Source organism: Malurus melanocephalus, unplaced genomic scaffold (assembly GCF_030028575.1).
Source record: "Malurus melanocephalus ecotype Western Australia unplaced genomic scaffold, MMel_1.1 scaffold_101, whole genome shotgun sequence".
Taxonomy (NCBI): domain Eukaryota; kingdom Metazoa; phylum Chordata; class Aves; order Passeriformes; family Maluridae; genus Malurus; species Malurus melanocephalus.
In genome coordinates, this window is record NW_026623333.1 from 977507 (window position 1) to 993784 (window position 16278).

At 37.1% G+C, this 16278-nt stretch overlaps 1 protein-coding gene across 1 annotated transcript in view; it reads right to left on the minus strand.

Moving 5' to 3' along the window:
• The window catches only part of MACROD2 (mono-ADP ribosylhydrolase 2), an 809981-nt gene that overhangs the window by 535819 nt on the left and 257884 nt on the right, over positions 1-16278 (minus strand). The gene's annotated exons all lie outside the window — the stretch shown is intronic.

Genomic DNA, 16278 nt, shown 5'->3' on the forward strand with positions numbered 1-16278 from the left:
GAAACAATCTTTCCCATCCCAAACTGCATGGGACACACCCTATCTCCAGTCATGGTATGGCTGGAAGAATTTTTTCCATGCACTCACAGACCACTCTGTTCCAACAAGTCTGGTACATTCTTCCTCCATCCACTGCTGAAAGCTGCCAAGAAACCTGTAAAGCGAGTTGGGATTTTTAGCAATGCTCTAAAGGTGCCCAGGGCTGGACAGGATTTGGTGCTCAGGGCACGAGCAGAGCAGTCACAGAGGGTAAACCATCTTGGTCATTTAATGACAGTTTACTGCATTAATCTTCAATATACCCCCCATTTCAACCAMTCCTCCACTCATTTTACGAGGCAGTCACATAATCAGAAAGCACTTGACACGGAGCCACAAAACAGAAACTCCTCCTTGAAATTTTCATGCAGCAACTCATCACTCAATTATTCCTCTTCCTCTTATATCTCACTGAATTTTCACAAGGAAAATGGCAGGGAGCTAAAAGGTAGTTTTTTGGCCTAAATTCTCTATTTGATCAAAGTTCTAAATTCCTCTTCTCCTCTGCTCCCTACCCCGCATAACATAATRCTTTGGGCCCTTAATTCAAGTTTGTACAGCCAGGGTGACACTCCCAGGCAATGCAAATGCATACTTGGAGGTTTGACAGCAGCATCTTCCATCAAGCAACACACCCCACAAAGTAGCTGCAACCTTTTTTTAAGGCATTTGGATGCTCGCAGCAATCACAGAGTGCTGGAATGAATTTTCAACCCCAGGCACATTTTAAGCAAGAGTCTTCAGGCTCCCAAATGCCTTTTTTTTTTTATCTAAAGAATTATTTAATGGCCAGACTTTCCCATGTGCCTAGCACCCATGCACTCATTCTGCAATCTCTCTGAAAAGGCTCCCAGTAAGATCTCAAATCAGCACTGGAGTGCTTAGAATTAGTACGTATTAACAGATTTAGGCAATGAAATTATAAGCTACTGAAGCTTATTATTTTCATACTCAAAATCTATTCATGAAAGTACAGTCACCTTTTAATTCAGAGCAGACGATTTGAGATTTAAATATAGGTTCACTTAAAGGGAGTTTAGCACACAAAAAGTGACAGGAGCTGGAATACAGCTCTTTTGTGAACTAAAGAAAAAGAAAGAATAGAAGCAGCAAACAAATTACAAGACCTGTCAACCTTGTTAGATATTATGTTGAGAGCAGTAGGGATGAATGGGAACTTCCTACTTCTATGCCTATCACAAACAAATGAAAATATATGCATGGTTYTGAATAAGGTATTTAGGAAGTGACAGATAAGTCTTAGGAAGGCACATTTGCTTTCCCTGCTGAGAAAATAACACATCTCAATAACACTACTTCCTTTCAAATTCCTCGGAACGACGATTCACAGAGGGCAATTTTGATTTATTTTGACTGTTTACTCTGTGTTGACAATCTGAATTGGTAACTTCTGACACTCTGCTGCAGGAAACAGTCTGAAACATGACAGCTCAGGCTGCAAAGAATTAATACCTTCAAAATTATACATCTCTTAACAAACTGTCTTTCTTCCCAGCTGTTCCTGGCTTTATTTCAGCATTCCAGCTTTGTGTTTCTTTTGTTCAAAAGGATACCCCAGAATGTTATTCTTTCCATTTATTTGGAATTACATACATGCACTAACCATGCCTGGGAAAGCCCAGAAAAAARTGAGAAGGAAAARGACTGTAAAATTATTTGACTTCCAAGAAATTACTGTCCTTGAGAAAGATCTGTGCTCTTTTATGTACTTGAGAAATTCCTTCTCTTTAGATTTCCCTTGTTTGAGGAACACGACCATATGCTACATGAGCATACAGACTCACTGCTATCCACAGTATGGAAACAGATTTACACAGACAGCACATTTAACTCTATAGCAACCACCTTAACAGGAAGGGCACAAGCCAAGGTAAGAAAACCAATATCTGATGCRTAAATATGGATTGTGACACTGCCACAACCCAACCAATTGTTGTTAAATGTCACAGGAAAACTTGCAAACTACATTAAGCTCCCCAAAAGGCTTTACAAGCAAAAATTCTCTGCCATCACTTTGTTCAGGTTGCTGAAATGACAACTTCAACAGAGGGCAAACTGAACTTTCTCTGTCTTAGGAGTCTCAAACAARAAGCACCATTCCTCCTCTAAAGCAAGAAATTGCTTTTATTTTTTTTAATTGTTCCATTCCTTCCTTTAAGTAGAAAAAGTACACCCTATTATTAGCTTCTATTGTCAAGTAATCTGAAATGTATAGGAATGYGAAATTAAAGCTCTCACAAAATTGACATAAGCTTCAAAAATCATTCCACATCACTTGAAGATTACTGCTTCACTAAGTTTTATTGTTCTCCAGTCTAGTTAATCTTCTGATATGTAATGGTCATTGTTCCATATATTTTGAAGGTTTATACTTATGCAGGAATGTGGGAATGGTTGTTAGCTAACTGCAAAATCAATCCCATTAGGGTAGCAAAAAAGAATAGATGCCAAAACTCCTCTCTTACAAAGACAAAATGAATATGCTCCACAGAAAGTGAAAACAGCTCCTCAGGGAATTGTTAGGAACTGGGCAAAAGAGCAATGCAACGTTTCAAGTTAGTCAAGTAGGAACTTGAAGGAAGAGAACCAGGAGTGCCTGTGAGAACAGAGCACGGGCAGCTCCAGAGACAGCACTGACCTTGCATGCGCATGGAGCGTCAATAAAGTAAAAGGAAATAGATAAAAATCTRTGCTTATAAAGTATATGCCATTTTTATTCCTTAAAGGATTTAATAAATTCCACAAGTCTCCAGGAACATAAAGATAAGCTAGCTGCTCATGAAGGGCAAAGCGCTATCAGTTTTCAAACCAGCTCCASTGAGTTTAGGAAGGTCTTCAGGGAGAAATGGCATTTAATAACATCTCTCGCTGCTCCTAAAACACAGAGCTACCTAAATGGKAGCCATAATTTAACCTTCCTCCCTGCAGAACATTGTTCTCAAGAAAACACTTCAAAATGAAGACRGAAAACCAATTTATTCATCTATTTCTCAGCTTGTTTGTTAGGACTGAATTCTCCATACCCTACAATTATGTTCTGAATGCATTAAGTATGACTGATACTCAGGTAAAAAACAGCTGTTTATATTAATGATCTGCCTTAATTCCTTTGATTTCCAAAATTTTTAATATCAGAAAATATTACAATGTTAAGGGTGTTCAGCTGGAAGAGGAAATYAGAAAGATAAATATAACACAGCCTCTTTAATCCAAACATTTTCTTTAAAATAAATTCCACTTTCAAGCTTCATTTACAATCTCATTTGCACAGAGTTGCCAATCCTGATTAGCCCAAATGAACTCCCTAAACATGAAGGTGAAATCTCCCAGACAGTGATATAGCAGGAGATTAGAACACCTGCAGACATCCACTGTGCCACAAGAGACTTTCTTTTTACTTGGAATTACCCTCAAATGAATACCTTCAAACATAAACGTACAAAAGAAGGGATGTCACAATCCATGGTTACACAGAAACCTCGCATTTTAAAGCTRAAGAAATGCATTCTGTTCGAGACCWAAARCTAAGAAACAAAGAAGTCTCTACAGCTTTCAAAAACAATGATCCYCAAAAAAGGGAGAAAGGCATGATTTTTAGCAAAGTCTCAAGACACTTTYATTAGGAACTAGTCATGAGTGATGTTACAGTGGGCAAGATAAAGGAATATTTGCTCAGCCCACCAGTGGCACATATAATTCCCAGTGAAGACCCAAAACACAACCCTCTAGAGAGCCACAATTTCTTTTAAGAAACCCAAACTGATAATTTTAAAGATACTATGCACATTGTGAGACTAATTGCAAATGAAACTCCAGCCATGAAAGTAAGAAATCCTTAATAACGGAGGATTTTCACACCAAGCAAATCATCACATGCCATCTATTCCAGTTGATTATGGCATTTATTTGGTCAAGTATTCACAAGTTAAAACTCCATGTATTTAATCATAGTCTGGCCTGTTATAAAGCATTATGACTTAAGACTTTATTTGATCACAAGGCAAGCTTAGACTAGTTCTTGCAACTCTGAGAAATTGCAGTCAACCATTTCTCAATATCTAATAGGAAGGAAGCAGAAAAAAATGCATTTTAAAATGGGTATGGTTTGATCATTGATACACAAGCCATGTTTCAAGATTAATAAAAAAGAATGSAGATTCCCTGAATGTCTGGTAGAGAGTATCGCACATAGCACGCCTTGTGTAGGAAGAAAAGAAATGTAAATTATCTTTTTAATCATATATTAAAATAAGGTACATAACAGAGGAAAAATAAAATATCCATGAAAATACACAATAACAATAGTGAGAGATCACCACTTGAAGTGACTGCACAAGAAAGTGTTGGGAAGAGGAAGGAAAGCTTGGAGAAGTAGAAAAATGCAGAGGCAGGAGAAGGATGATACACTTGCCATGAGAGGCATTTAGAGAAGAAACTGTAGTTAATTGTACATTGTTAATTGTATGCCTGCCATTTTACCARTTTGGAGGCTAAAGGTGCAACATATAATGGATGCTGGGCTTGGGGCCAAATCCCAGCTCCTGCTGTTGAGCACGCAGCTATTGTAAGCCAGCAGAGGTGTTTTTACAATTTCAAACACTGGTAGGTGAATATACTGTTTTCCAGACATCAACAGCACATCCCCGTTACAATTTCTTCAATAAAACACACAATAATTCAAATGAGCACTGTCATTGGTTTGTTTAAAGGACAGTCTAAAGGTAATAGTTAAATGCAAGGCCCTCTTTTAAAGAAACACATTGAATTCCTCTGTCACAGGCTGGGACATACGTTTGTAGGGTTGGATAATATGGGAATGTGAGAAAGTGTGGGAGGGGAATAAATGTATTTTGAAGATGAGGCTAAAAGGGGCACYACCAAGAGGTGATCAACTTGGAGGTATTTATTTCAGAGCAGAACTCAGTGCAACCAGCCCTGACCAAAGCTTTCCAAGGTTTAGAGACACTGAATTCACCCCCTAAAAACAGGGCAAATTAGGAAACCACGCATTCACCCTACAGGGGTACGCCAAAATCTCAGACTGCTGAAGAAAACAAAAGATGGACCTACCACACCCGTGTCTAATATGAATCACCTTTTATTTAATAAAATAGGRTTCTTACAAGGCAGCAGATTAGATAATGGATTACAGAGCAATTGCTTACACACTTCTGATTCAAATCCAACACTGAACAGGAATGACAGAAAATTATTACTAAAATTATGCCAGTTCAGTGGGTAACTCAAAGTGCTCTGATACCCTGAGTTTGTCCTCACTGAGCATCACTTAGATACAAAAGTCACTTCTACAGTTGCAACTAATTGAAAGAATACTTTTAAAGCACAGAATATTCCAAAACCTGAAAAACTTATGTTCTTTTCCTATTAAAAGACAGCCAACCTAAGTCAGATTTGGAAACTTTCTCCTTCCTGTTTTTTCCATGCCAGTCCACATGTGGGTTACACACAGGGGGGGTATTTTTTATTTTTAAACAAACACTTAAATTCTGCATCCCTGCAGGCATGGGGGTGGCTCTGAACTCTGTTTGGGAGGAGCAATGGAACGAGCTCTGAAGCTACAATTTCTTCATATATCACGTGAATACACCTACACCATGTGAAACACAACACAGCAAGCAGCATCAAATGTGTGAAAAAGGCCAGGTCTCCCCCAGCTCTTTGGTGTATGAGGTGAGGGCTTGTTCCACCTTAGAGGATTTCCTTCCAGAAATGCTGTGTCTGCCACACAGGGGATTTACTCATTCGTGCTGCCCTGATTTCTGATTCATGGTCATTGGGCCTCTGAAATATTGTTACTAAAAAAAAGACCAAAGAAGTCCTCTCTCATTTTCAGCCTCACCCTCTGTGTACCATCACAAGGGATTCTCTGACCCACGAAGTAACTGCTCTTTTTGATGCAACCAGCTGGTAAGAAAGCTAGAGTAAGCATTGTATAAAATTAACAACAAAAAGACAGGGAAGAAAAAAAGAAAAGGAAATCTCACTGTGGCTTTAGAGATYATAAAGTGTTAAAAGTTACATTAAATGGACAAAAAGTAAAGAGAACCTGAGTACCCCAATTGAAAAATTAAAGTCTCATACAAAAAGRGAACTCGTGGATCTGTAGGTGCAAAAGGACATCCATTTGTATTTGTAAGACTCAGAGACCTCCAACGTGGATCTTCTGCCTCTTCTCTGATGCCTTTGAATTCCTCGTGGTGGGAAACCTGTATAATACAAGTTTTCTTTACTTCTCCCCTAATTACTCCCAAGCTAACACAGTGGTAGTCCCTAAGCAAGACAGGTAATAAATATTCCTTAGCAATAAATCACAACAAGAGGGGAGTTTTTATGTCCTGTACAAAACATGCACGAAGCAGGGATCTGGCAGATGCGGAGGCAGTTTTATCCTTCAGCTGGGGACAAATGTTCAAAGGCAAAACTCACTTTCAGAAATTGTCTTTCTTTGCCAAGTCTCAGAGTGTGATTTACGGTGACTTGTTTTCCATATTTGTTTTGTTCAACTCTCTAAAGTGAAAGAAATCCAGCAGTATCCATGGCTTCCCAGTCAATTTTGCATTAACTTCACTTTCAGCTTCTCGTGAATAGGGCAGGATTGCAACAAATTAATTTTAAATGAACAGTCTTCCCTGRGACCATTTCTGCTTCATTTTGTGGGGGGAGGGGGGAAATTGTTTTGAACAAGATTACACCTCTGACAGGATTACACCTGACATAAATGCAATCTTTTTACTTGAGTGAATTGTAATTTTCAAAACTGYGGGCTTTTAGAGTGTATTATATGACATTATTTTGCCATCCACAACACCTCTCAAGAGTCTCAAGGGATTTTTTCCCCTTCTCTATGTCACATGTAAACATGTGTAGACCTTCCCCAGTTCTACTGAAGGATTAAAATTGAATAATGCAGCTGTTAAAACAAAAAGCTGCAACATAAATTGTTGTGTTCATGTGTACTTCAAACAGTTTACAGCCTTGTCTTGATGACCTGCTGTTTACAGCCTATGAAGACTTTGTGMTATTTTAACAATATTCTTACTGTATTCTTACTTTCTCAGAACCAACCCACATGTTTTAATTTTAATGCAAACTGTATAAAATTATACTGAAAGTTAGTGAGAAACTTGCAAAAAGTAAATGTGATTCAGACAGACATACATAAAATCAGATATCAAAGTGGTTATTTTTAGTGTTGCAAAGCATTTCACATTTATGTATTTAATTATTTATAAGCCTTGGAAAGCTACCAGCTATTTTTATTGAAAAACTAAATAGAAAGCATACTTAGAACAGTAAAGTGATGYTCCAATGCATTCCTTTTGTCATGTTGAAACATTAAGATGGTTAGAAATTTCGCTGTCCATCTCTCTGATATATCACTAGGAAATATAAGAATTCAGACCACTGWGTTAAAGGGAATTCAGTGTAACTCACTTTCCCAAGGAGCCAGAAGAGAGATTCATATCATGACAAATAGCTAAGCAATAGTATGTAAGAAGATRCAATTCAAAGTTGGTGACAGTTGTTTAATTAATAATTTCTTCTAGCTTCTTACTGCATAAATTATATTATACAAATTATACTCRCCTACAAAGACATAGGCAGAAACAGCCATAAAAAGTTTATACTGAAAGGATTATATCTTTCAAAAATACAGCTTCCTCCTCAACCTGATCCTAGAACTATTATCAGTCCCTTGGAGTATTGCTGGGTCTTTCAAGTCACAGTCTGAGTTTTYTGTTAACATTCAAAGACATCCAGAAAGGTCCAAAGCCCAGATCAGAGTGACTGCTGTGCCATGCAGATGATGGATTTCAAAGCTCCTCTGTATTCCCAACAGCACAACTTCAGCCCAAGCTCAGCAAGGTGAGAACCTCGTTCTGCAACCATTAAAAACTTCTCCAAGTATTCTGTAAATGGCCAAAAATGAACGAAATCCAGAATCTATTTTTTCTTATCAGCTAATTAATTTAAAAGATATCGTCATCTCTTCAGAAGAGAATAAATGGTACAACAYGTGCAAGCCCCTCTATCACTTGCTTTGCGTTTTTCTGTATTTGTAAAAGGTACAAAATCATTAACAACTCAAGAATTTTCATAATCATCATTGAAAACTCACAGATACCAAAAAAAAGGAAGAAATTAATCTGAGAATTACAAGAAAGGGAAAAAAACCCAACCCCAAGGGTATGTTCTTCAACTTGCATGACATATTTCAAATGAAACTTTTCAAAAAATCTGTGTGAAGGCAGTATTAAGAAATCTAAAATAAATGGGGAACTAATTTTTTGTGCTGAACAGTAGCAACAACAAAAATCAACGTGAATTTGATCCCCATACTTGAAGGCAAAACATGCTGGATGATGTTCTCTTTTCACCAGTAGTGAAAGAGCATCTCCAATGTGTAAAATAATACCAATTTTATTCCTTTTTACTATCTGGTTAACCAGTATTAAGATGCTTTTGTACAGCAATTAAAACATTATTTACACTCCACAGTCTCACACCTCTTGTTTTCTTCCTAAAGAGAAATGTTTCAAAGGTTTGACATTAGTTTTCACAAAAAAATCCCCAAACAAAATATAAAAATCTAAGCATTATGTAGAACAACCTCAAGAGTCCTCTTCTTGGTGAAACAATATCTTTTTTTAACCATTTTACATAACCTCCTCAACCTATCCACTTAAGCCTGGTCTAAAGCAATTACATTACAGATAAAGAACTCACCAAACAGTCCTGCTTTTTTGTATTATTCCTTCAAAACATCATCAGAAAAAGAACAAAACCAAATTAGCAGCTTTAAACCTCAACAGCAAGGTTTGTGGGTGAGTGAAGCAGAACATTAAAAAAATCACAGCACCTTTCAAATTCATATTATTCCTTCTGCTTTATTTCAAAATAGTAGAAAGAAAATCCTTATTTATTACTTATGACGTGATTACTTCYATTTGCAAACAATTCATCATATTTTTGGCTGTATGATGTGCAGATTCAGCACAAAAAGAAATCCTATTCTTTGCTTGCAAGACAGAAAATTAGGCTCTACTGTTTTTTAAACATTCCAGCTACAATCATATAATTATTATTAATCTGAAGAAATTATGTGGAGGTAATGTCCTCTGAGGGGCTCCAATTTTAAATGTTTTTGCTACCCTAGGGAGATGGAGGATCAGCAGTTAGTGTTCTAATTCAAGMCTCAAGCCTGTGCCAACACATTTTATAAGCTAAACCCAGGTTTGGGAGACAAGCTGCATATTTTTCAGAGACTAAACCAGCATAAATCACAAAGTGCCAACACACTATGAGGTTAATGTTGTGTTTTACTACAGTAAGCAATTTCTATCACCATTTAAAATGAGACAAGCAAAATTCAGGCCGACAAAATCTCATGCATCGAAGATTAATTTTCAAGTACTGAGCATTGGCTTTGGCTACTGAGGAAACATATTAGAGTGGGAGCAGCAGCCACTGCACTTAAAGAAGCATAAATATCTGCCTTAWAACCCATTCTAACCCCTTCTCTTTGTCAGCTGACTGTAGTGATGAGAATTTTGTTTATTTTTCTGCCACGCATTAGACTTTTYCTTCTATTTATGATTATTTGAGAAAAAGGACCAACTATATCCAAGTATGGAGGAAATAAAATATATTAGCCTTAAGGGGCACAACGCCCTGCTCCAGTGCCAACATACCTGAGGAATGACTCTACACCACCAGTGTGGAAAGCCATATTCCAACACAAATTATTTTACACCAAATTAGGAAACATTCTTAAATAGTACCTTACACATACATTAAGCATTTGGAAAGTGTTTACACCTTGTTATTTACTCTCTGTTCCATCAAGGGGATTTCCAGACAGTTCTGGATGATGATGCCAAGGAACTGTGATAAACAGTGTGGGCTGCTGACCCCAAAACATCACCCTGCAAACTCAGTTCTGTGACTGCTTTCAGTAACACCAAGAATTAGACCTTTGCAGAAACTGCAGCTGTCCAGAATTACAGAAATAAGGCCAGGGAGGGAAGTTCATGGCACTGGGTTTCTCTCGCCTGCTATTAGTGTTAACACACACGTTAGATGCCAGTGGTGGACCCAATTACCGAGCAAATAGCTCAGGGCATTTCTAAAATGTCTCAGTGCCCACTTCTGTCCTGGAGTTCACTACTCAGCGACCAGATTGTAACAAGTGATGCCCAGAAGAGGCGGATTTAGATTTAGCAGTGAGGATCGATAGTAAAACATTTCCTTTAGCCACAACACATACATTTGTAAGGGAACAATTAGATGTGAAATGACAGCTTCCAGCAGAGCGTGCCATGAGTTAACCACAGCACGACACTGCASAGAACACTGACAAACACACGCTCGGGTCCATTCACAAATTAAATTTTAAAGAATCTATCCATTAAAAAAAATGTCTATGAGCTAGGCTGGAATCCAAGGACAAAGACCACATACTCTTGTGATGGAGGATTCCTGCTGATTCATAGCCTCTGGCAGCTACAGCACTTGTCCATTTTCTTCCCAAACTGATGACAGACCCTGCACGGTCTTGGAAGAGAAGGACCTGTTTGATCTTGTTTAGCTGAAGTTGATAAATGCATTCCTCAACATCCCCAGGAGTCCTAACTTCTCCCTTTTCATATGTCTGTGGGGTGTGGGGGTATACCTAAGGGAGAGACAAGCCATAAAGCTTTACAATAGACCATAAAAACCTCTCTAAAATCTAAGCAGGYTTTAGGACTAAAGAAGTAATCATTAATATTTCCTTTCCAACACATTTACAGCATATGCAATGCATGTGAGTGTTCATGGTGAATATAGCAGGTCATTAAGATGACTGGAGCCAATTAGATCAAATTAAAACACAATAAAGACATGACTGCACTTATTTTCAAAATAGTCATAAAATACATAATATGATCTTATAAAAAAAAAGGTCTTTGAAACCAAGAAACCACTCAGAAGAAAAACACATAAATATGTGGTAAGTGGTTTTGTTAACTATAAAGAAAACCTTTCCCAAAGGAATCCAAACAAGGAAAACAAGACTCAAGAAAAAGGGGTCTTGGTCCTTTGATTAGTATTAACTTGTTTTGCTTAATTTTCAAATTGGTTTTAAATGTATAAGCAATGATAATGATTTAAAGGGATGGCAAAGAGGTGCTGCAGCTCAGCACTGCTTCAGGGAATTTCTCAATTTTTCCAGTTACATGTTTTTTTCCCAGGAGGTGTCATGCAGTTTGGGCACAAGGCTGACAACAACGTGAGGCTCGACTAAGATAAAGAGCACAAATACATTCCTCCTGGAAAACTACCGTAACATTTATGAGTTTATAKTCTATTAATGATTGCATCACCTTAGGCTGAAATTTTATCAAACTTCAGTCAGTTACATATCAGTTGTGGGAGAAGATCAAGAATCGTGACCAACTCAGAATTAAAAGCCAAGTCAGTCTCCTCTAAGCAATCCTGTTTTGTCCACATATTGCTCACTTGTATACCTTCCTTACCAATTCCCAGATATATTTTTCAATTCCCAGACTTACCTCTTACCAGAATAAATAGGTAGGTAGCAAACTGAACAACCATCAGAACCATGCAGAGGAAACCAACTTTCCAACCCTCACGTATCAGAAATTCAAAATCATTTGAAACAAAACTTATGTATTGTTTTATAAACAAGGTTATAAAAATAAGTAACAAATTTCTTTGTAGAATCCTTGAAAGCTAAAAAATATTCTTGAACATTATGCCCCATTTTCCCAGCTGGCCAGTTTTGTAGTGCAGTAGGGATTTTGGAGTTCCATTTCTGCATAAATCAACCTTTTAATTGCAGCTCTGCAGCTGATCTCCAAGAAAATGAGGAGAGATTTAAAAATCAGTACCCTTACTGCCTTACTTCAAAATAATACCCTGCAAATAGTCATCTTTTAAAGACTGGAAATTATGTCTATATAACAGGAGCACGCTATTTAATCTCTACTTTTTAATCTCCACTTTTTAATCTGATTAAACAAATTTAAAAGCTGATTCTTCCTACTGCGTTTAATACTAGCACTTCTCCTAACTACTTATTTCACAGCAGGAACTGTCTCTGAGAGCACATTCACATTATTACTCCAGGCTGATCTTGGACCAGACTTGCTATAYATGCTATTTACTCAGGGACAGTGCTTCAAGTACTAAAAATGTCAAGCAAACAGAAAAAAAAGTTATTCTAAATATTATAGATTTATTATGAACATAAACCATTGTATTAGAAACTGCCTRGCAAGGTGTCTCCACAAAAAGTCCACCTTTCAGATTTACTGATGGTTGGTTCTGTTCCATATTAGAGGCTGTAAGATTTTATTTTCCTAGGTTTAGGGGTTTTATTATCAGACATTTTTCAGAAAAAGCAAGAAATTGTTACTAGACTTGGTAACAACAGAAAAAAAGTTAGTTCAGAGGTCCTTTCCTGTCCAGGTTGGGGTACCACTTACCTGTGCTGGTTTTCAATTGTTTTTAGGCCTCTTAAATACCAGGCAGAATGGGAATCTATTTTCCAATGTGTCCTGACAAGGTTTTTTATTTTATAGTGAACCTCTGCAAGCAGATAGCAAGCCACAAAGCTGTTATGGACCCCTCATTGCAGCCATAACACAATTTACATCCAGATCATTTTCTGCCAGCAGAGCCAACTGAGACTATTAATCAAATGAGAAAGAAAACAAGCATTTGTAGAGCTTTAAACAGATACTGTTCATCTGTTATTTAAAGCATGACAGTATCAGGGTACTGCTCAATGTTTGAAGACCRGTTGTACAATATTTAGAATGAACTGTTCTTTGAAAAAAACACAACAATATGAACGGCAGAAGTTAAATAATTGATGATAGGTCTGGGACAGCATTAAAGGAAACTCTCTCAAAGCAAAATATACCACCATTTCTAGCCCTCCAGAGCACTGAGAAAACCTGGGTGCCTGCACAGGTGTTTGCTGAAGAACAACAATAGATGACATCAACCAAATTATGTATTCAGCAAATAACTCGGTTGGCATTTGGGGGGGGCTTTGTGTAGGCTTTTGCAGCATAGGAGGCAGATGGTGGTTGCACTGATTTCTGTAAAACTGTACTGAATGTTACATTAACTGGTAATTAGAAAACTCAATTTGACTTCMATTCTATTTTCAAACAGAATATTTTATGGCATAAAAGAGTTTATATCTTGAAAAGTTCATAAAGAAACAKCTCCAGGCCACAGACATTATTCTTGGTCGGTTCACATTATTAGAATAAAGAGCTGAGGAAAAAGATGAACTATTTTATGTATTCTCTCCCTGAACATTTGCTGCTACTTGTGTATTTCACAAACTGATTTCTGACTCAGATGTACCAAGCACAAATCACAGAAAGCAAGCCTATACCCTAAATCTTTGCATTCTTCTGTCAATATTATTTTTCAATTTTTTCACTGGGAAGAAGTTATTTGCCAGGCTTGTTCTTACTTAACCTAAGTAAATATAGCAAAGTATTCAATAAAAATACAATAGATCATAAAGGAGATGGCCAGAGTGGATTTTATTTACCAACTACTACCTTCCCAACAAAGCATGCCTTCCTTTCAGTGCCAAATTTAATCCCAGCTCCCTCCAAGTTGCTTATGAAACAAAGCAATATGCTGCTGCTCTTTGAATACTAAACCTTTTTTAATATGGAGTCCTCACTGAARCCCAAGTCCTGCATCATACAGCACACACAGCCTACTCTGTCCCAGAGCAGCTTTGCTGAATTTAGAAAAACTGTTTCCAAGCAAAGCATTTCAGGATCAAGAACTTGAGATGGGAAAATCCCAGGGGTAGGAAATACAATTGTAACATTTTACAATTCTCTTAAAAAAAAAAAAAAAAAAAAAAAAAAAACCAAACAAACCATAAAACATCCAAACTCAAGAATTTGTCATGCTAAAAAATGCATTTTACATTTACTATAATTGTTTATCTAACTACGGTCACAAAAAGAACAGACACAACAGAATAAATAGTTCACTACTCCAAAAAGAAGTGTTAACAGATAATCATAGTTGATCTGCTAAACACAAACAGACCAATGAAAAGCAAACTCCTAGTGAAAGTTGGAAATTTGCCATCAACCACAACCTTCAGCCAACTGCTGGCACACAACCTCGCCTCAAGCAGTTCTGGGTGGGGAAGTCTGGACCTCGTGTCCCAGTGCTGCTGTCCTCACAAGTCACATGCAGAATAGATCCTCAGTTAAACTGTCACACTATTAAGACAAAGTGATAGAGAGTAACAAAAGACATCAGTAGCTCTGTAGCTCTGGAAAAGATGAAACCAGTCTTGATTGCTTGATCACTTTCAGATGAATGGTTTAAAGGATACAATTATTTAATGAGCCTACAACCTAAAGCTTGTAAAGTGAAAAAGTAAAGGAAACAATAGTCAGTGAGAACACAAACACATTTTAAGAAAAATAGCTAAGAAATCAGGTTTTAATTCTCAGCCTCTGCATGCAAATTGTTCATTTCCCTGCCCATGGCTATTGCTAGTTAATGTATCCTTTCCCCCTCTCATGTTGATGCACAATCAAATAGAAATAGACATGGCTTTCATGCAATTCCAATTTCTAAGAATACTGATTAGGAAGAATATTGACTTTTTTCCATGCCTAGTTACAGGATTTATTTCCAACTTCAAGTSCTAATGGGTTTTCTCATTGTTTTGTTCATTATTCCTACGCAAAGAACAAAAATGTTCTCATGGTCTTCAAACAGGAATCCATTTTTCAAACCTAACTTAAGCAACCCCTGGAACTGCTGCAAGATTTAAAGAGAGGTCACACCTCGGGCATGACCGTTTCTTTTTCAAACACAAATCAGTTGCCTCGATAGCTTGTATTTCATTTCTCTCACTAAAATACATAGTGGGAATTAGCCTTCTACTGATGAGCAGCTTTTTTGTCCCTCCCAGGATATTTTTTGCTTAAAGGGGAAGAATTAAACATCAAACATCCCCAGCAGAGTAAATTATGATGTGTGACCCAACAATCCTATCCCTTTTGTGGGAATCAGGTGAAGCTTTAGGCCATATACAAACGTAACCTAACTACTAGATTGAACCTTATTCATCAATTTCCCTGACCTCTAGTCAAACTAGCCTTTCATAAAGGACCATTAAATTGTGGTAAAATTATATGTGGTATAAAATATAGCAAAGTWCTACCACATACAGAAATTACCACTGTCAAGGAAATAACTGGAAGCTATCATCATCATTGAAAGCACAAAAAAATGACTGAGAGCACAGATTTTTTATCTAAGACATTAAGGAACCTAGAGAGATGCCTGCTACTATAGCAAGCATTTGCTTTTACATGACAATTCAGGGAAATATAAATATTTTTGAATGAACATGAGCCACGTTCCTGCTGCAGCCAGCATATCCAAAAAGAAGAAGAAAAAAAAAAAAAAAGGAAGTTTGAATACTAGTTATATGGAGTAGGCAATGCTTCCTTGGTATTTGTATCTTCATGTCTTAATAAACTATTTTGCAAGACCCTAATTTGYGAAGATTTCCTACTTTATATTTTTGCATAATAGGTTGGCCGAACAATGTGCCGTCAACATGTTAGTGTTTTCCAACACAAACTCCACATCTACACAACAGTCAAATAACCATTTTCCTATTTGAAAAAGCAGGAAAATTTTGACAATTCCACTTTCAAAGTGCAAAAACATTCCAGCACTGAGCTGCACTCTGTYGAAAGCTAAAGTGTGACAGATGCCTTCACAGTTCTTGCCAATCAGATGCTACATAACAGCTGAAAATACAATACATCACTTTGATCTCCTGGTCCCTCAAAGCATTCACAATCAAGGAATCTGCATGAAGAACATAAAATATGCAACATTTCCAAAAACTGTCTCCAYGGAACTTAAATATGATAATGTATATTTTGTTCATATTTCATAAAGCACTTCCAATCCTTTATTATGCATATGAAAGGATATGTTTTAGCTTGCAAGAAATAAACATGAAAGATGCTTTATATTTTAGAGACGTGTAAGTTTTCATCGGATAACATAGGTGAAATAATCGTTTAGAAAAGCTTGAATTGCTTTGAGGGGAAGACATTATTACAGAACACGCTTAATTAAGTCCCACTGCTAATTTTGTAAAATGAATACCTT